A 22,236-nucleotide genomic window follows, 5' to 3' on the forward strand; every position below is an offset into this window, starting at 1 on the left:
ACGGGCACGGAGTGTATTTAGGGGTTGAGGTGGAAGGGGAATAGATGGGAGGTCTGTATTAGGAGGGCAGTGTGCCTGTTGGTCAGCAGCAATATTGTGAGGGTTCGCAGCATGGCCTTGAATCCAGTGTACCCTGATGCAAGTGGCTGTATTACCTGATCCTCACCAGCTGCTTTGCCTCTTTGCATTCACTTTAGGGCTTTCTTTACTTCTCCTGTCAAGACTGGTGGGATGTCAGATTCCTCTGGGCTATGGCTGCTTCTTACGTTATCATCATGACTGTCTCGGCTGCTGTACAGATCTCTGTAGAACTCTTCCGCTACCTCAACTATTCTATCCCTATTGGTTGTGACCTTGCCTTCCTTGTCCCTTAATGCATACATCTGATTTTTGCCTATGCACAGTTTTGTCTTCATAGCTTTGAGGCTTCTTCCGTTCTTTAGAGCATGCTCAATTCTCTCCATATTATGCTTTCTTATATCGGCTACTTTACGCCTATTGATTAACTTCGAAAGCTCCGCCACCTCTATTTTGTCTGTTGCATTTTTAATCATACGGGTGTGCAAATGTCATTGGCGGGCCCACACGAATTACACCTACAACACAGACAACGCTTGACCTTTGTGTAACAGGTTTTCCTACGGAACATACAGAGCAGGGGTCCTGATGTGTGGTCTTAGCTATCACTTACCGATATTGGCCTCGAGGAGTTACGGAGTCGCCCTCTATCGGACGCGCCTCGATTGCGTGCTAGGCAGGATACCACCGGCGCGCTCCCCATAGGTTTTGCTGTCCGCGCTCTACAAAAACACCTCGCGGAAGCCCTCCAGGGCATTTCTGTACGTACTTTTGAAAGGAACTGTGTTCTTTACTGTCAAAATAATCATTTTCGACGAACTGAAAGCACAAGATAGTCTACAGTCGCTGTCTCTTTGCAGAAAACCGAGCACCCGCTTCACGCTGTCACCGCGTTGGAGACCAATGAACCGGCTTCTTGCGTGAAAGGTAGTCACTCGCTCAGTGCACACTATGTGAAATATCTCGTTAGAGTAGACTGCCTGCATAACCAAACGGAGCATAACAGAAAGAAGCCTCAAGCCAGCGAACGCACGGGTTCGCGACGACTGACGGTGCCTCTGCATGCATGAGCGTCTGCATGTATGTTCATACTGAAGGTTTCGCTTTTGCTACGTGCGCGTTTTGGCACCGCGCTGTGAACTTTAGGCCGAAAAATATGAGAATTTGTGAGTAAACAAACAACTACTGTTGCGCGGACGCTATCAGAGCAGTTCAATAACAATTTCCTTGCGGCTTCGGTGCGCATGGCAACTTTGTGATCTGCCGTCCCGACGATTCAGTGTTTTTTTATTTTATTTTTCGGTCTAAATTCGGGTACGTTTCAATGTCATTTGACAAGTTGTCTCGCACTGCGTATTGATCGGTCTTCTCAGCGGGCAAATGCCGCTGCTTCTGTTTCTTTATTCAACGCATTCGTTTCGTTTGGTGCTCACACAAAACGTGAGCAAATGCGACGCCTTTTTTTTTAATGCTCCTTAATTATCGTTCCGTTTGCATTCCAGTGAACTTGCCGCTCTCTGTCATCAACAAATTCATAGACCAAAGCTTCACCACTTCGAGATTGCTGGTGGAAGGAGAACCAGTCTACGAGACCGAGCATGTAGTAGCATGCAACGCCCAGGAAAAGAAAGAAAATACAGTAACGTTTGCCGGACTTGTTCTGCAAACGTCGGCTGTGAAATAGGACCCACATAAACTTGAAATAGCGGTGAAAAAAATAGAAGGTATTGCAGCAACCAGCAGCCGCAAAACAGGATAGTAATTATTTAGCGAGTACCCCAGCAATTTTGGCAGCAGTATCGTGTCTAACGCCAACAGGGTGGCATCTTTCCCACGTAAATAAATGAGGCTCCAAGAAAATACATGGGTTTGGCCGGTGGGCCGATAATCGGTGGGCCGATCACGGAGGCAATTTATGTAGCTTATGAAGCAATGCATGCCTCATCAAATGGGAAGATTGCCCGTCGGCGTCCCGCGTCGGCGGCGTCAACACGAGTGATGCAAAAAATAATCGTCACGTGATGGTGTCACCAATGACGTCATCATGACGTCACAGATCGCCAAAATATGTAGCGTCATCATGACGTCACATAATGTGGCGTCACATGATGACGTATTCACACGTCATGGTCGCTTTGCATTGCCTCCGTGATCGGTCACGGAGGCCGTGCAAAACCGCTTTAGGTGCAGAACGCTTTTGAATGGGTGCACGGGAGAATCAGTACATCGACTGACAAGAAGAAGATGGCTTTCGCCTTCTAGTCATCTTTAACGAATGCATGAAGGACCCTGTGCGTTTTTTGATTCAACGTATCTAAACAATGACTTGCGCATCTGCAGCCGATTTTGTGGACGCTGAGCACGGGGCTGACGATCAAGAAGTCGCATTGGAGTGTTCTGAGATGGCATCCCACGTGGTAAAAGGTAGCGCTTTTACCATCCTGTGGCAAATAAGCATCATTTGCCGGCGGGAAGCGCGCGCGAGCCATCGTCTCAGTGCGCGCTGTCTGCTACTCACCGAGCATTGCAGGCCCGACGCAGTAACGAAAGTCTTCGTCGCGGAAGTGCTCGTTGCACACAAGACTCGTAGCGGATGGCTACTTGCCGGTTCTTAGCTTTACAACCCATGCTTCACGCTGTTTCTTGTCCCGCGGTTACCAGTGCAGGCTGACACTGGGCTCTTTTGCGTAAGCGCGGCACTGCGGCACCGAGCGGTAGAGCCCCATGTTCGTCGCCTTCGGAGGCGGCCACTTTATTACAATGGTTTCAATTGAGTAGAAAATGACAGAAAACTTCCGAATTTGAACAGACCGCAGCGCATGTGGGACTTGAAACTCGTTTTCAAAGCGCGCGGCAGTGCGCCACAAGCAGCCGACGCGGCCGCTGAGACCACGTGATCGTGCCAAGCACGTCACGCCGACGGTGGCGCCGGCGTTTCCAGTGGTGGGCCTCGAGGCCAATATTGTCTATTGCCTCCTAAAGTGCCTTGTCAAATAACACACGAAAACTACAAAAGGGTATATTCCGAACAAAGCGTAAAAATATTCGTAGAATTGATCTCTTGCTATCGGTGGGACGAGGTTACTGCGAATAACGACGCAAACACAGCTTACGAGGCTTTCATATCCACCTTTGCGCTCTTATACGACAGATGCTTTCCCTTTGTGAAGCTCAAAAAAAAACACAAGAAAGCAAGAAAGCCTTGGATATCACGTGAGCTCTATAAAAGAATTAAATCACGCAACAGGCTCTTTCAAACTTTTCTAAAAACTAGAAGCGAAGATGATTTCCGGGGGTTAAAATCTGAACAAAATAAACTAAACTCTGATATTAAACGCGCCAAACAAAAATATATGAATAAGTTCACTGCAGTATCGGGAAGTTCAAATCAAGTGGAAGGCGATCAATGAGGTAATGAACAGAGCTTCTATAGCAAATAAAGTTAAACTTCAACAAAGCGGTTTATCAGATGTCCAGATTGCAAATGCATTCAATACTCATTTTACAGACGTTGGCTCATCTTCTCAACCCAATGTATCAGTCACTCAATCGGAATATATGTCAAATCGGGGTTCTACTCTGTTCTTGGTGGCCACCGATGAGCGGGAGGTGCAGAACATAATCTCATCGTTAAAAGACAGTTGCGCTGCTGGTGCTGATGATGTAAAGGTGAAGCCGCTGAAATCCGTTCGCAAATATGTGAGCATACCTCTTGCACATATGTGTAATTTAGTTCTTTAGACTGGCGTGTTCCCAGATAAAATGAAGCTGGCCCGAGTGACCGTTATTCATAAAGGTGGCCCAGTTAATGATATGAATAACTATAGACCGATCTCCGTATTATCTGTTTTCGCGAAAATTGCCGAACACGTTATAAACAAAACATTGGGTGGCTTTTTTAAACACAAACAAAATAATTGCACAAGAACAATATGGTTCCTGTAAAAATAAATCTTCAGAAACAGCTTTACTTGAAATAAAAGGACAAATTCCTGAAAACATTGAAAACCGAATGCTAACCCTTGGTATATTTCTTGATTTTAGAAAAGCCTTCGATTGCGTGCAACATAACGTTATTTTCGAAAAACTACCTCACTCTGATATTCGTGACGTCACATTATCTTCAATAAAAAGTTATCTAACGACAAGAACACAGTACACTATGATAAACGGTGTTACTTCTGAAATTCAGTCTATCAAATACGGCGTACCCCAAGGCTCCGTTTTAGGACCTGTTCTATTTTTGCTGTATATTAATGATATTGTTCAAGTACAGGGCTACTCTAACATTATACTATATGCCGATGACACCAACGTGTTCTTCTCAGGAAGGGAATTGCACAATATTTTTGAACAAGCCAACACATGGCTGCAAAGATTAAATTTGTGGCTTAATACAAACAAACTTCAATTAAATGTAAGTAAAACAAAACACTTTCTCTTTAAATCAAAAGGAACGAACACGCCTTCTCAACCTCAGCTACAATTTCAAAAATAAATATTGAACAGTCAAGCACAGCCAAACCTGGGAGTTATATTCCACGAGAATATGTCCTGGTCACCACATATTGACTTTCTCAAAAATAGCATTGCCCGCGCTGTAGGTGCACTAAACAGATTGCGATATTTGCTACCAACAAGCGTGAAGCACCATATTTATAACGCACTAGTACATTCCCGTTTAACGTACTGTCTCTAGTTTGGCCGACCACTACTCAGTGTAATTTAGGTTCACTTCAAACACTTCAAAACCGCGCAATGCGTGCAATAGAAAACTTAGGACGTATGGCCAGCACCAAAACGTACTATTGCAAATATAAAATATTTACAGTGTCCATACTCCATGCATATAAGCTATTTAAGCTATATACATGCATATAAGCTATATAAGCACACATATAAGCTTGAGATTATGCGGCAATTTCAGAGCGACAAACATTCCTTTCAGAGTAAATACTGTGTAAAAACGACAGGCTATAATTTCAGAAATAGTTTTATACCTATACCACATAGAACAAATTACGGTGAACAAAAACTTGCGGTGCAAATTCCTAACCTCTTCAACGACTATGCCTTAACCACAGATCTCCTCAATTCTGGAATTACGAAGCAAGCATTTCAAAAAACGATATGAGAATTATTATTTTCGGAGGACTAAGCTAAAGTTAATGTATGAAGACTATGATTCCGCACCAATGTTATGGTTTTTTTCTTTGCTCGAGAGTTACACGTGCACCATTTCTTATATTTGTCCTTCTACCTTTTAGTGCTAAGTACCTGTCAAACTATATAACATTGGTGTTTCTTTTCGATTATTGCCTTTGATTTTGATTAATTGCACATCTCATCTGTGTAAACCAAGTGTAGTTGATTGATTTTAATGTATGCTTTTGTGGTGGTGGTGGTGGTGGTGGTGGTGGTGGTGGTGGTGGTTAGCACGGCCCAGTCAGGCAATGTTTGCCTTTAGCCGTGTCCCCTTGGACAATTCTGTGTTGTTCTAAATAAACTAAGAAAGAAAGAAAGAAAGAAAGAAAGAAAGAAAGAAAGAAAGAAAGAAAGAAAGAAAGAAAGAAAGAAACAAAGTAAGAAAGAACGAACGAACGTAGCCCTGCAATTGTCCTTTGTCACGCACGCTTCGCAGAACACGGTATCTTCGCTTATTCTGTAGCCTGGTGAGTCAAGTTTCCACTGTCCAATCAACACATACCTCTCTGCCTTTCTTTACGGCATGACTGAGAGGGCAGAACAGCAGCAGACATCCAGATCCCTAAAAGACCAGTAGGCGAGGATTCTTCCTATTAGCCGGCTCGAATCGCGTAGAACTAGTTTTTCCCCAGGCGGTGAACACCTTAACCCTTTCACTACCGAGTTCTTTTACCAAGAACGATACAAAAATACGAATTTTTTTCTTCGCCGATTTTATTATATACGTGTCTTAAAACAACTAAACAACTATTTTATGGCGCTTTATTCGCAGAATACAAGCAAAATAATTTTTTTGAAAATATGCAGATTATTGGCCTCACTGCACTGCAACACGAAAAGTGCTCTAACCTCTCGTGTCTTAGGTGCAGAAAATGTCTCTGAAGTTTATAAAATAAGTGCAGATACAAGGAAGCCCGCGAAAAAAAAAACAGCTTTCGACGCGTCGGTGGGGGTTTTCTTTACACCTATCGTCGTCTATGTCGAAACGTTGGGAACGCGGTCTTCGTCCGATTCTGATGATTTATAAAAAAAATATGCTGCTCTGTGCAGTCGCTCGTTCACTTGAAGGAGAACTGAAATTATTAATTCCACAGAACCTCGGCGAACAAGCGTTTACTTCTTTTAACATGAAAGTGTTTTATGCCGGGGTCCACCAAGATTTTCATGACGTATTTCCGTGACGGAAATACGTCAGCAAAATGAACGCCATCAAATGCCAAAGAAAAAAAATAGTATAAGAAAAAAACGCCAGGTCTGCGCGGAAAGCGCAGCACAGACACAGCGAAAGCTCGAAGAGCGGCATTTCTAGAGCCTGTTATAGACTCTCTTCTGGCTACTAATACAAGTACGTTAGCAACGTACCCACTACGCCACAAATCATAATTTTTGTGAAGTTGGGAAGCACGCACCACAACAATTATCACTCTGCGGAGAAGCGAGGTACTATCTGTAAGGCATTATGTGCAGTTTCTTGATGTGACGGCTGATGGCGATGAAGAATTAGGACTGAGCCTTTTGTAATGGGTTGGACGCTTTAAAGGACCCACTAGTTACGTAATTCGCATTGTATGACGCCCGGTCGTTATTTCACTCTTCCACCACGCTTTATAACATACGCTAACGTGAGAAAGAAATAGAGAGGGAATCAACTTTATTGAGACCCTCAGGAAATGGATTATGGGAGCCTTATGGGCTTCCTTGGCAAACAACAGAAGTGCACTTGCGAGGAACCAACTTCGCTATAAATCATCATAATTTTTGTGAAGTATGGAAGCAGCCACTATGTAATTTTTCGTCATTCTGCGGAGAACCGTGGAACCCGCTAAACACGTATAAGGTATTATGATCACTTTGTTGATGCTGTGGCTGATGACGATGAAGAATTATGTCAGAACCCTTTGTAATGGGTTGGAAGCATTCAACAACCCACTCGTTGCGCAATTCGCATTGTATGACGCCTGGTTACAGAATTCTCGTTGTGTGACGCCTGGTTGTTATTTTACTCTTCTACCACTCTGCATTACATATGTTAATGTGGTCCCTTCCCGACATGAAACCTGCATGCGGTATTCTTGCAAAGCAGTTTCAAGCACCGGCATGGCTCTGAGGTAGAACACTGGGCTCCCACGCAGAGGGCCCAGGTTCGAACCTCGTTTTTTTTAGTTTTTTTAAGCTTTTTAGCTTTTTTAGCTTTTTTTCTTATTTCGCGCGATAGTGGTTACGGACACCGGCAGCGGCGGCGGACAACTACTAAGTTTTAACCCCATGGGCCAGACATAACAATGATAAGGACAGGTGACAGCAGCATCATGGTCTTGCAAAGCAGGGTATAGGTGAAAGCTCACGCCCGGTTCCTTCGCGTACGTATAGCGCACTGTGGCACGGAGCAGACAAGTACCAGGCCGCCGGTAACTTTCACTGCACTTTGCCGGATTGTGTAGCCTAGGATTCCGCAGACAAAAAGTGAGAGCAAAACAATGCTGTTCAAAAGAGAAAACGCCACGAAATCGCGGTTAAAAAAATCCCGCCATCTCCCCGTAAAGGGAACCCTGAGTAGTATGCGAAGCAACCATGAGTCGACTTAGATTTCTGTAAATGTTTTGTTTTCTTCATCACTGTTCATAGTCCTTCTATTCGAGGTTCCGCTGATGTTGTTATTCGTCATATATGACTTTAAGCTCAGGCGAACGTTTTCCCTTGAGTATAACGGCCTTGTGGTCCGTAAAGTATAAAGTTAATGGCTCTTGCTGCAAAGGTTGCAGCTTGAAGTTTGAGAATGCGATGTCATCGCACCCGTTTCGCTTTGGCTTCGCGAGCCTGCCGCTCCGATCGGCTGGGGCACTGGCTACGCCGACGCGACGCCGGGGAGACAGGCGCCGTTCATAAGTTGCTTCGCATCTAAGGGTACCTTGCATGATTTATGGCGTAGTGGGTACCTTGCATGAATGACGATGATTTATGGCGAAGTGGGTACCTTGCGTGATTTATGGCGTAGTGGGTACCTTGCATGATTTATACTAGAACACGCGCCGCAGTGGAGCGAGCGCTCTATCGCACGTCCATATGTCAGGCAAACATTCATTTCTGCACGCCATTCGCGAGCTCTCCACTCTGCGAAAACTTCGTTCTCTTCTTTCTTCCATATATCTTGTGGCACCATTTTCTCAGGCAAACATTCCTTTCCGCACACCATGCGCGAGCTCTCCTCTCGTGCCAGCACTTCATTCTCTTCTTTCTTTCATACATCTAGTTGTTCGCGGGGCACTGGCAGGGCTTAAAGTCTCCCTTCATAGGCAGGGGCGTAGCCAAGGGGGGGGGGGGGTTGGGGGGGTTCAAAACCCCCCGAAATTTTTCAGTTTTGCTTGCGTATATAGGCACGCACACGTACAAACGCACGCACGAACATACATAAAGTATGGTTGAACCCGCCCCCCCCCCCGAAAAAAATTTCTGGCTACGCCCCTGATTGGAAGGGGGGCCCTCAGAGGGCGGCGACCTATATACATACGTACACACATACATACGGCCCCTCCTTAAAAATGGAAGGGGTAACCGCTCCCCCCCCCCCCGAGCCCCCCCTGACTTTAAGCCCTGGGCACTGGTCACGCCGGGGGGACAGGCCTCGCTCATAAGCTGCTTCGCATCTAAAACGGCGCATTCAACCGTCCGCTTCCCTTTGCCAGTGCGAGGTGAGACCACGTGATCCAACCCTGCACGTCACAGCGATTGCAGTGCCCACGTCTCCAGTGGTGGGCATCGCGCCCAATATTCCTCGCACTGCATAGCACCTGCACGCACCTCGCGTTCGATATGAGCAACACGTGGAGGAAGCGTTGTCGGCTGCAAATCAAGCGGAAAGAGAGGGGAGCGGGGTTCTCTTCTCTCGCGCCCCTTCGTCATCTTGGAAAACAGGCACGCATTCCTGCTGCGTTGTAAACTATCGCAAAGGTTTTAAAATACCGAAGAGCCGAAAACTGCCCGTCAAGTTACGGAGCACGTGCGACAATGTAAATAATAAACAACCAGGAGCCGCAGCAATCATAAGTGCATTGCGACTGATCGAGCTCGCCGATTACGTCAATTGCAATTGAAGTCGTGTCGCGTTGCCGAAGTGGGCGGAGTCACGACGACGGGCTACGCCTTCCCGTCCCTGTGACGGAAAAGGGTGGCGAGGCCGCGCGAAAATTTGAAACCAGCTGAAACGGATGTTCTAACCCCTGTAACTTCCTTATTATAGAACGTATTTGCAAAATTCTTGCGGCACCATGTTCACATAGCAAAATTGCGCATATTTCTCTTCAATACATTTTTGGATCTCTGGGTTGTTTACTGGCCCTTTAATAACATTCTGGAAAAAGTACCGTCAATTTTAAAAAGTGCAGCCAGATTTATCCTGTTTTTCATCGGAACATTCCATCTGCAAACTTGGCAGTCTGAGTTTGGCGCTGTAAATACGATGAGTATGAAGAACCTTCTATAACTCCAATACCTTAAATTATGACTATGAAAACTGCGCTACAGTTACTACGAAATACGAAGTTAAGGGGGAGACACGAAACAAAGTGGACACTACAAGCGCAAACTATCAACTGAATTTTATTGAACAAAACTTGAAGGTAAGAAGACATCCAGGAAAGGGAAAGATCAGTTTACGGAGAGGGTGGGGGGGTGCAATCTTGCTGCATTGTCTTCGTGTGCTCCACGTGGGGTAATTGCGATAAGGTGAATGGGTGATTACGATTGCGAGAAGTGGCGAAGGCTCAAAGTTCTTTTCCGAGTGTGCTGATTCATTTGCTATCTCTGGCTTCTGATGAATTCGATTTCCGCGGCGGTTAGTAGAATGGAGCTTGTACTGACGCATGCGCTTTCCTGGTCCGATATGTGGAAGGCTTCCCAAATTTCGCGTGTAGTCTTATAGTCTTTGATTTGGCCAGAACTGTCGTTTTTTTCTAACATTGGGCGGCACCCACACTCTCTGCAGTGCATGGAAAGGTTGCCTGTAATCGCCGCCTGCTGGCATGCATAGCGATGCTCTTTGAGCCGTTCATTGAGGCATCTTCCTGATTGTCCAATATATGCCTTGCCACATGTTAGTGTGATATTATATACGATTCCTATTTCACACTCAACGTATCTATTAGCATGACGTGTTCGGCATTCTTCTTTCTTCGCTTCGAGGTCGTTTACTTTTTGGCACATTCCTTCTAACTTGACTGGGGCTGCGAATACGACATTCAGCTCGTGCCTGGCTCCTATCTTCCTCAATTTGTGGAATGCGCGAAGAAAATAGGAGCCAGGCACGAGCTGAATGTCGTATTCTCAGCCCCCAGTCAAGTTAAAAGGAATATGCCAAAACGTAAAACGACCTCGAAGCGAAGAAAGAAGAATGCCGAACACGTCATGCTAACAGATACGTTGAATGTGAAATAGGAATCGTATATAATATTCCACTAACATGTGGCAAGGCATATATTGGACAATCAGGAAGGTGCCCCAATGAACGGCTCAAAGAGCATCGCTATGCATGCCAGCAGATGGCAATCACAGGCTACCTGTATCAATCAAAGAATCAAATAATAATTACAGAATAATACTACACGCGAAATATGGGAAGCCTTCCACATATCGGACCAGGAAAGCGCATGCGTCAGTACGAGCTCCATTCTACTAACCGCCGCGGAAATCGAATTCATCAGAAGCCAGAGATAGCAATTGAATCAGCACACTCGCAAAAGAACTTTGAGCCTTCGCCACTTCTCGCAATCGTAATCACCCATTCACCCCATCGCAATCACCCCACGTGGAGCACATGAAGACAATGCAGCAAGATTGCCGCCCCACCCCCACCTTCTCCGAAAAACTGATCGTTCCCTTTCCTGGATGTCTTCTTGCCTTCAAGTTTTGTTCAATAAAATTCAGTTGATAGTTTGCGCTTGTAGTGTCCACTTCATTTCGTCTCTCCCCCCTAACTTCGTATTTCGTAGTAACTGTAGCGCAGTTTTTATAGTCATGAAAAACCAACTAGCCCAATACCTCACTTTGCTCACCTTAAATTATCACTCATTAAACAAAGCATGTGGCTTACAAATCAAGGTAATTCGCAGAAGTCTTCAGGATAAGCCGAGTGCCAATTTTTTCACTGTAAGAGTCATTTGTGGCTCTATGGGCCCCGCCATAGAGCACTGTTGATGTATATAGCGGAAACCGGTCTCTATCTGTATATTTAACAATTTATGCCGTTGGGAAAAGTCTCCAAATTAAAAAATAAGAGCCTTTTTTGGAGAAGGCCAAGTTCAGTCGATTAATATTCATGGAAACTACATTCAGCTGGTTGTCTATACAAGATTATGAATGACTACAAATTTATAGACTAGGTCTCGTTCCTTGCCCTCCTACTTTTCACGGCTTGGCCAGCGGAAAAAGAGGCGAAGTGGCCGTTTACTCCTCCCCTCCGGCCCGTCCAACTAAATACGCCTACGTAAACGGTGTAAGCCCAGATTTTCTTTGAAAGGATATGGGCGATTATAACCTTAAACTACCCCGCAGCCTTTCCATCCGTATAGGTCGTTGGCCGTTAATGATTGGTCGAAATTTTCTGAGTCGTGCTCACAACACTTGGTCGTACCACGATGCGACAAATTACGCGTAAGTTATCCGTCGTGCAATCAGCACTTATGCACTACTATGTGAAAAGAAATTTTCAATGCGGCATATTGTTGAACATTGCTTCTTCGCTATTGATCAAAAATTTTCGGTGTGCCATAAAATCGCCTCCTTGTTACGCGACGTCACAATTCTGCGAAAACTCGCGGCATTAAAATGAACTGTTCACAATAAGCAGCGCATTACTATGCTGAACAATCACAACTTTTTTGGAATAGCCGAATAGTGTGTCATTTGCAAAATAATTCAAGAAGGCTGCCCTCAAATCACATTGGCAGCAGCGGCCGAGATGGATGCATATGCGCATAATAGATACCTTCTCTTGTAGTAAAGTGATGTTGAGCTGTTTCTGCGCGTAAACTACTCTCTGTGAACTCATCCTTGCTGAGAAAAAGGGAAAGAGGGAAATGAACATCATTAGGAACAGACACAAGCATTTGCTGGTGGGCTGTCTTCTTAGTCCAGAAAACCATAGACGCTGATCATCTCCCTGGTCATATAGATCAAGTTACGGGGCAAACTTGAAAGCTGGGCTTCCGAATGTGCTCCAGTCAACTACCTTATTTATCGCCTTGTTACAAGCCGCCGCGATCGCTATAGGCTGCCATATGATAAACTAGGTGAAGCAGTTTAATCGTGGACTAAAAGCGGGAACATTTTTTAGATCTCATGGCTCGGCACAACTAAAACACTCGACACTTCTGAACACTTAACTCACGGCAGCTTGGATATGGAGCAACGGCTGTGGTATTTGTTTTCAAAGAAATAAATTAAATTCCTTGAAACAGTAAGAGTGTTTGACCGGTCCATAAAATGTTTACTGGTACCCACCCGAATTTGCGTCGCCGATTACGTAAATCTCAGGCCAGGCAGAAAAAAAAGTAAATCATGACTGATTGATCTAATCTTATAGAGCCCCTGCTGAGCGGTAGCTTCCTCTGCAATACTGGAGCGCAAAGCGCGAAAGCGTCGCATAGGCAGCCCGACCGCAAAGAGCCATACAGTGCGTGGTCATGAGTAGAGACCGGATTTTAGGCAAATGCCTATTTTGTTCCTTGCGCTCCTGTCGCGCCATTTTCATGTATGAGCATGAATTAGAGGTTAAGAAGGGCATTTATATCGTTTTTATAGTGCCTATAAATGGCTATATTTGGCGCTCGTGCCTAAATTCTTACAAATGCCTATAAAAGCCTATTTTCAAAATTGGCGCTTATATAAATGCCATTTCGCCACAAGTTTCGCTCCCGGGGGCTGTTTGAGACCGTTATTCATGTTACCCCGTAACACTGATTGCTGGGAACTATGGGGTTCAACATAATCTTCTAGTTCAACCAACTTCCGGAAACAATCACTCGCAGCAGTGAAGTGGGACACGCCGACGAGCATTCGCCGTCGCGGTTACATTGCGCGAGCGGTTGGCGAATGCGAAACCGAGCAGAGCCTTCAGCGGAATGGAGAGTGAATAGCAAAAAAAAAAAAAAAAAATGCGATGTGCACGCAGCTGTTGCTTTGTTTGTAATTTACTTTTTGAGGGGTTCACTGCAGTAGCGTAGCCAGACATTTTTTTCCGGGGAAGGGGGGGGGGGTCTTCAACCATACTTTCTGTATGTTCGTGCATGCGTTTTTATGTGTGCGTGTATATGCACACACGCAAAACTGAAATGTCCCGGGGTTGGGGGGGGGGGGGGGGGGGGGGGGGCGCTGCACCGTCCGCCTGGCTAACCAGTGGTTCACTGTCAGGGTAGAAATTGCCTCTATGTGATTCGACCCGGCAAACAGGAGGACTCCCTCCCTTGTGCTCTTTTAGCGATCTGGATCTCTGCTCTGCCCTTCTCATTCATGCCGAAAAGACACCCAGGGGTGTGTTGATTCGACAGTGGACAAGTGACTCACCCTGCATAACACGGGAAAGACCGTGTTCTGCGATCCGAGTGGAACCAAGTACAATATCACGGCTATGTTGAACTGCTGGCGCCTTTGTGCCATCTTAAGCAATTATATTTTTCATCTCATGTCGTAGATAGAGGTCGCGCACGTCTTCGTTTGAAATTATTTGCATTTATGTGAAAGTTTACTGTGCCTATATTTACGATATCGGAAGCCTAAAACGTTTTACCTGCCTATTTTTGGCGCCTAAAACAAGCTTTTTTAATGCCTAAAAATCTGGCCTCTAGTCATGAGACACGGAGGACAGTCCTCACAGCAGAATTGTAGGACACGCTTTATTATATAATTGCGTGATTGCTGCGTTCCAGCAAAACTTTGCCTCGCCTGTTAGTTTCCCAGTCTACAGCTGACAATGCCCACAATGACCACTGTCAAAAGTGGGGGGGGGGGGGGGAGGCTCAGCTTCCCTAACTTTTCTCAGCGGGGGGCTAGCGCCCCCCTTGCCCCCTCCTCCCGGTAGATACGGCTATGACCACAATCCAGTACTTCCTCGACCAGAATGAGTGCTTTGATGGGTTTTTTTTATTTTTTACTGCAGCAGCTGTTCAAGCCAAGGAGAACACAGCAAAATGAATCGGGGTAGCTCAATTTCTCTGCCCGCAAACGCCTCTTTCAGCGTGGACGAGCTCAGCTCGTGTTCGGTAGAAAAAGGGTTCAAAAACAAACTATAAACTAAACAAAAGCCGCGTCCACGCCACATTTTTCTTCTTCTTTTGCTCTTCACTCTCCTCTGACGGCTCTCCGCAATTTCGCATTCGCCAACCGCTGGCGCCATGTCAGCGCGGCGGCGTATTCTCGCCGGTGCGTCCCATTTAACTGTTGCTAGCCGTTTTTTCCGGGAGTTGGTTGAACTAGAGGAATAGGTAGAACCCCATAGAGTTCCGAACAGTCATTGTTGCACGGTAAAATGAATAACAGGCTCAATCTGCACCCGGAAGGGAAACTTGAGGCTAAACAGTGTTCATATAGGCGCCAATTTTGAAAATAGGCACTTATAGGCATATAGGCACGAACGCCAAAAGTAGGCATTTATAGGTGCTGTAAAAACTCTATAGAAGCCCTCCTTAGCATCTAATTCATGCTCATATATCAACATGGCGGGATAGGAGCGTAAGGAACAAATCAGGCATTTGCCTAAAATCCGGTGTCTAGAAATGAACCATGTATGACCGATGGGAAAGGCCTTCTTTCAAATGGCAACGTTAGAAGACATTTTCTTCAAGTTTCTCCGCCCGCCCCCATCTTCCCTCCCGCTGCAACCTACATGACAATTCCGGTCCATGGGGTATTAAATTTCCGGAAAGCGACCCACTAGCTCAAGTGCGCTTGAGACCAGTAGCTTACAATATTGCATATCCATAGAATCTTGGCACAGCTGCCGGCCTTGCGTATTGGATTTTCTGGGCTCGTGTTCTCAAAACCTTCCGGCAGTTTGAGAGGCTGCTGCTTTAAATCGCTCAAACGAGATTCTAACGAATAACGCATCACCGGTACTCACGCCAAATATTATAGAAAAAGCATTTACCTAACAAAGCTTATCTTGGCCTACTGTATCTCTCTTGCTGGAATCTTTATTGCATATTTTTAAAATCATAATTTATTTGTTAACACAACTACTCTATGAGCTGCACCTTTTGCATTCCACTTACTAAATAGACATCTGCATCGTTTTCCCGTCTGCTAGTTGCAATATTTCTTTCTTAACGTGGTACCAAAATAAATTTTTGTGCTTTATTCTTGCTTTTGTAAACTGTCTACGTCATGTCTACTGTTTACGTATTTACATTCCACTTGCGTTAAGTCATTGTGATGTTGTGGAAAAATACAAAATAGTCTGAGCGTACAGGAACATGCAGTAACAGCACTTCTACTCGCGACTTAGGGAAATAGCAAAATTGAGATTGTATTACAACATATAAGGAAACATGTTAAAGATGTTACGAAGGGGATGCGAGGAATATTATTATGCGAAATATTCACTCTTTGTCATGAGCATCCATACGAGTCGTCTTGAGGTACTTACCACAGGCACTGAATTTTAAGTTGCCTGACCTTAACAGGAATATTTGCAATGCTGCATGTTTAAATCTCAAACTTTTAGTGGTGTCGTCCACATTATGTTTCTACGTCCTTACTGCGATTGTGTGATATGGAACAGTGTTTCCATTTTCGTTTCGTTCTTACCCATAAATTTCGTGCCATTATAAAATACCAAAAAACCAGAGTTATTTATTGGCAGTATGCACTGTAAACCTCTTCACACCCATAAGGGTGTTTCGATCACTGAAACATCCTTCGTACACCCTTATTTCTGACTATTTTTAACGGTATAAATACGACACAAACACCCTTTGCACACCTTTATTTCAAATAAGGGCGCATGAAGGGCATATGTTCAAATATAACTGGTAGGGTGTGGGGGTGTTTCTTGAAATGTGTTTATTCTCATTTAGTCACTTTTTGCATCAGTCCTCTGTGTGGGCAATTAAATGTGCGGTGTATGCTGAAATCGGATTGAATGCCACAATGACCTTCTCCCCGTTCGCCACTGATTTCTCTCTTGACAGTAGAACTATGGCAGACTTGTGGAAGTCATTTTGCTTGTGTTCTTGCGTGTGCATTGCCCGCAGTGGTGGCTACATGGTTGAGCGTCGGCATCGAATGCGGCAGGTGCCGGGTTCGGTTCTCAGTGCCGACCGGAAACTCACCGGTTTTTTCTAAGGGGTAGAGGAGTACGCCGACCTGGCGCTCGGTTGTTCATGGGTACTCATCTCGAAAGGTGGCCTCATAATGTTCTGCAAAGGCCCCTGGGCGCTCCTTAACCCACCACAGCCTTGGTAAAATAGTTGAGCATCCGCCGCTGCGGTGGGTGGCAGAGAATTGCTGCCGCCGGGTACCTACCGGTAAAATAGGTCTGTGTCAGCGCTTGTCTGTGTTGCTTCTCTTGTGTGTCCCCGTGTACAATATCGCGCTGTTACTATTTCATAATGAGGTACAAGCGCACTTCCGGCCTGGTGCTCGGCCAAACGAAGTACATAGTCGCTTGGGAGAGCACCCGCCCTGTGGGAAATAGGCGGCATGGGACCGCCAGACATAAAAATAAGGTCATCCTCTTTTTCTTTTAAAGGGTGTTAGCGCGTATACTTAAACACCCCGTTCCATTTTTTGCCATAAGGGTGTAGTTTTCATATTACACCCTTGAAAATTTATTCATAAAGGGTGTAAGTCCGTGAAGTATGCCCATGCAAAGGGTGCAATCCTGCTTGTTATGCCCTTTCCGTGGGGTGTATGGTTGTGAGTAATAGACACCAAAAACACCTGTATGCGTGTAATACGGTTTACAGTGTAGTGCGAATAGGGTGGTGTACTGCTACGCTTTGTGCCACTAAATATAAAACGTCTTTAGGCTGTACATGTTTTCTCCCAAAAATAATATCGCTAAAGGGCTCGACGTCATTGAATACTTTGCTGATGAACGCTTTAGCCCAGCGAATAAGTAGAATGTGAAAGGTTGCTGCAACTTCATGTATTCTCCGCATGCACGATGCATCACAAGGGATGTCGCTACCAGCGTATTGCTCCTGCCCACCTGTCGAAGGATGTGATATTGCGAAAACGGTAATTTGTTTACGGACAAGGTTAAACTCCTCAGAGGTATTCGCCCCATCGTGCAGAGGCTCTGCTTGCCGACCCGCTAGCTGGTCGGTAAGCAGGGCAGTATAATGCACATCAGTTAGAACGGTAACAAGTAAAAACCGCTGACAGCACAGCTTATGAAAAGCTTTCCTGCTGGGCAGCTGGAGAAACTATAATGATTTGTTTCAGAGTGAACATATTGTACTTTCCACAAGAAATACAAATATTTGGGGTACTAACTAACATTTTGTTGCAATGCGACAATGTTTGTAGAAGCTAAAAATTTACAGGTGTGAATTTTGGTGCATGCGCGTTTACTGCTACATTATACATGCATTAAAATAGGAAATTTGCAAAGGCACTTAAGTTTCTTAAACTAGAAATGGAATGTATCTTATTGGATACACTGTGCCAGTAGTATCTTGTAAGTGTATTTCAAATACTTATTACTCGAGTATCTTGTATCGTATCATGATACAATCGCAAAGTAGGACCTTTAAGGCTCATCCCTCACTCCTAGATAAAGTTTGAATTCTCAGAAAACCTGTTTTCGGGACGTGTTCCTATGGAGTCGTACTTCATCATCTGATTTTATAAAATTCACTGAACCAACATTATCGAAGATTTCATTCATCGTTTGCGAAACACAAGGTCTCACCTCTCTTTATTATATGAAGCACAACGCGATTCATATTTCGTGTATATAACTTTTTGTTGACTTGTTTTTAAGGCTGCTCTTTTTTTTATACATGACAAAATTATTGCCTATGTACGAACGTAAGTACCATGAATTTATTTCCACGCACAATGCGAGTATTTCCTATTTCATGCAACGGCAGTCTATAGCCATCATTACACAAAACAGACGTAGGCAAGCACTGCCTGCAGTCAGATGCCAATACAGACAGTTGACTCCCCTCCAGCAAGAGGACGCCACGATGAGTGCGAAGTCTTAAAGGTCAATTGTGTGCACTTGAGAGCAGCTTCAAGTGCCAGAGTCGGCAGCGAATATAGATTTGTTTGTTTTCATAGAACGCGCGCGGCTTAAAATAGTAGCTGCGACTATCTGCAGCCATGTCACAACCAAACTGGCATGCATAGTTCCCAAAAATAGCGTGCTACGCTGTTCTGCGCTGGCAGCGTCACTGTGAGAGAGATCAACAACCATTGAAAGATGTTGAAAACTTGTTGAAAGTTCCAGTTGTCGAAGCGCTGCCCAGTGATAACGTGTCGTGCGAGCGTGCAACCAATGGTGCTGTACAATTTCACCAGCCGTTGATATCATAGATGGTTTTATTCGGCAGTCCCAGCAAACGGGTGTAAACGAACCAATGCATCTAATTTAGACCAAATATTTCCATTCCCGTCGCTCCCTTAAGTGTGCGCGCAATTCGGTGTATCTTTCTTTTTCGTTATGTCTCTCTTCTCGCCCCTTGACTTCTTCTCTCAGGTCAGGATAACAAAGCGTACGTGCGTCTACTTGACCTTTCGACATTTTCTTGGTTCTCTCTCTCTTTGTCGTTGGAACTTTCTCTGTTTTATTATATTTTTAATGGCATGATATAAGGAGATATTGGCGCTCAAATGAGGCGCCGGCTACTCCTTATAGCTCTCAACTGGGTTGAAAATAAAATGTACAGGGTCCGAAAATTGCACATAAAACAGCGTTCTCCCGTTAATGTATTTCTTGTAATGTAATGTAATGTAATGTAATGTAATGTATTTCTTGGTCATTTTTTTCTTTTCCTCGAATTTTAGCACGACATGTTATCTTGCAAAATTGTATTTGCTCCCACTCCTGTAAAAACCCCTCTTGGGGTTGACAGTATTAATAAAGAAACAAACAAAACCCCCCAACATAATAAATACTCTTGACATACAATACACAATTTCAATAAAACCATGACACTCAAATATGATGTCTCGAAAATTAAAACAGTAACGTCCTCTTATATGAAGATCTAAAGTAAACAGTTGGCACATTCTTCATGTAGGTGAGTTATCACGCACAGACATAACATAAATATCAAGACAACATAATCAACGGTCGCACATATACATATACTATGACGTTATAACAGCACAAATATTAAATGCGTTAACAACTGTCGATAATGCCGTTGTCTGCTAGAAAAAATTGAAAGCTTTTAAAGCGCACTTCTGCAAGGCTCCTATTGGCCACGGGCCCAAAAGTTTCGGACCACAGACACTCAGTTCAAAGTATCTCTCTTCGTCACAGTGTTTCCAAATGCCTCTCGCACCCAGTATCTGCCGTACTTTTAGGTTTTCACACCTCCTCATCAACATTTGGCCTTCAAAATAACATCATTCGTCGCTTTCACCCTTGCCACGCATAAAAAAACTCACAGCTACAGGTCGAGGCTATCATCCCCTGTCGGTGTATAAGTCACCTGCTACTCTTTAGCACTTAAAGGGGTCGAGCATAGGACGTACAGGCTCCAAAAATTACGCATAAAACAGCGTTCTCCCACTAACGCCAGAACATAACGAATACGCAGCACACGCAATGTGCGTTACGTGTGCGAAAAACTGTGTGTGCAAATGCATGTGCGAAAACTGCGTTGGAGTCTGCTGTTTATTTTTTCCCCACTAAAATCGCCTTCGCGCCAAGCTTTACCTCCTACGCCGCGCTGCCGTACCAGAATCGCCGCATCAGCGGCCGAGTAACTACAACTGCTTCTACACTCCGTGAACGAAAAAAAAAATGAAGAAACACTAAAAGAACAGAAATATTGTCAAGGTGTGCGTTTTATTTTTTTAGAATCCTTACCGAAGCGTCGGAGTCTCTCGTCCAACCGGTGTACATCCAATAAGCGATGCGCAGATTGCCGAGACACTCACCTCGGCGGCTGAGTTTCGTTTGTCCTTCCTCTCTTCCTCACACACTCTCTCCTCGCGGCCCCGCCCCGGCTCCGCCGCCGAGTCGTAACCGCGCAACTGCCAGGAACGACGCGGCCAGGCCCCCCGCACACGACGGGTGTGGGCCAGATGGCGCTACGCGCTACCCTTCGTTTACGTAACGAGCACAACACTGCGAAGGGTTAAGATACTATACTGCGGTTAGCTCGACACCCCGCGCGTCGCTCGCAGCTGCGACGTTGTAAACACAGCCGCCGAGGCAATCGCGAAGTTAATCTAACCTAGACGTCGCGGTTTCCCTCTCGCCATGTGAGGAGGGACGGAAAGAGTAACCGGTGAGAGGGAGCGCGGCGAGGACGAAATCCGTGGGCGCCAGTAAGAAAACAAACGTTTCAGTTACTGCTTGGGACGCGCTCCACTCGTAGCGTCCCGGCAATGCTGTCGTACACCGCTCGCACTCTCGCGACATAAACTCATCGCATCACATATGTATAAATGCATGAGTAAGCGAAGGAAACGTTCATGTTTTCTTCATCGCCTTGTACCTGAAGGCAGGTTACGCACTTGATCACTTTGTAGCTTTAAGATGCTTTTGGTGTTACCTATCTATACGTAATGAACTGTAACTATCACCAAAAGTTTCCACGACGTGAGAAACTTGTATAATTACCCTTCTTTATCTTATCATCTTCACTGATTACTCTTTTTCTGCCCCGTCCCCATTACAGAGTAGTAGGACCTCGCCAACGATAGCCGAGTTCCAGATTTCTGCCTTTCTGAAAATAGAGCTTTCCATTCTCGAAGATCACTAGTCAGTTTCAGACGACAACATCCACAGTCAGGCACGGAGAGTGACCATGAATCATTTTGATCTCACTTTACGATAAGAATGCGATAAACATGCGCACGAGTGGTCTTTGAACTAGTCTGAACCGCTTATTGGGCTGTTCTCTCAAGTGAGTGTCGGTGGTAGTTTGTAGAACGCTAGGCTGCCCTCTTTCTTTTTTGTTCGCGACATACCATCGCCCAGGGCACTAGAGGAGGCAATGAGGCTCAGTGTGTACCTGCGCGCTTGACACATCGATGGAAAGGGACGGCTTTACCTGCACTGTGGCGCAGGGCGCGAGATGTTCACAAAACCACGTGATCCTTTCTTATTCCCCGTAATCAAGGTCACATGGCACATATTCCCTACACATTACTGTACATCAATTTATATCAAGTCAAACGTGAATGAGCAAATAGTTGAAACAACAGCGCACTAGTCAGTCGAATATTTATCTTCATTACCTACAGGAGGCCCCAATTCAGTTTACACTATGGGACTTCCTTCTGTATATCTTTATTCCGTACTATTTATTGTGAAAGAAGAAAAATTGATTGATTGATTGATTGATTGATTGATTGATTGATTGATTGATTGATTGATTGATTGATTGATTGATTGATTGATTGATTGATTGATTGTACAAAACTACGCCCCCTAAATGGGAAAGCCGAGATACTTCTGCCGTGAAGCACTTGTGTGTAGACGCAAGAAACGACTGATGAAGCAAACGAAATAAGAAATAAAGAATGTAACTATACATAACGTGATAGAGAAATCAATGACGGATTAAGTGCAGAAATCAAAGGAATGATGAAACGAAGGGCGGAATTTGCCTGAGATCACGGATCTTACTTGCTTACTACATTTCTTTCTACATAAAGAAATGTAGTAAGCAAGTAAGAAACAGCTGAATGACAGCAGGGAATACAGGAATGAATAGGGATCAGCGGAGCGATAGCTTTGCAAACTAAACAACGCACGGGTATGCATGTGTCCGT

General features: G+C 44.9%; 1 protein-coding gene and 1 long non-coding RNA gene across 4 annotated transcripts in view; both read right to left on the reverse strand.

Annotated features, from left to right (window-relative positions):
* LOC119372082 (uncharacterized) overlaps nt 1-20,515 on the reverse strand; it is a 139,852-nt gene extending 119,337 nt beyond the window's left edge. For 2 of the 3 annotated variants that reach the window (XM_049419596.1, XM_049419594.1), the window contains exon 1: nt 20,321-20,508. The gene's annotated coding sequence lies outside the window, so the exon portion shown is untranslated. Of the gene's footprint in view, nt 1-20,320 lie in introns of all 3 variants that reach the window. The other variant, XM_049419595.1, reaches the window with a different exon arrangement.
* Nucleotides 1-20,580, reverse strand: part of LOC125760020 (uncharacterized) — a 155,008-nt gene extending 134,428 nt beyond the window's left edge. Inside the window, exon 1 of the long non-coding RNA XR_007417683.1 lies at nt 20,481-20,580. This is a non-coding gene — a long non-coding RNA (uncharacterized LOC125760020). The remainder of the gene's footprint in view (nt 1-20,480) is intronic.
* Nucleotides 20,581-22,236: the final 1,656 nt, after the last annotated feature.

The sequence above is a fragment of the Rhipicephalus sanguineus genome, chromosome 10, assembly GCF_013339695.2.
Source record: "Rhipicephalus sanguineus isolate Rsan-2018 chromosome 10, BIME_Rsan_1.4, whole genome shotgun sequence".
Lineage (NCBI taxonomy): Eukaryota > Metazoa > Arthropoda > Arachnida > Ixodida > Ixodidae > Rhipicephalus > Rhipicephalus sanguineus.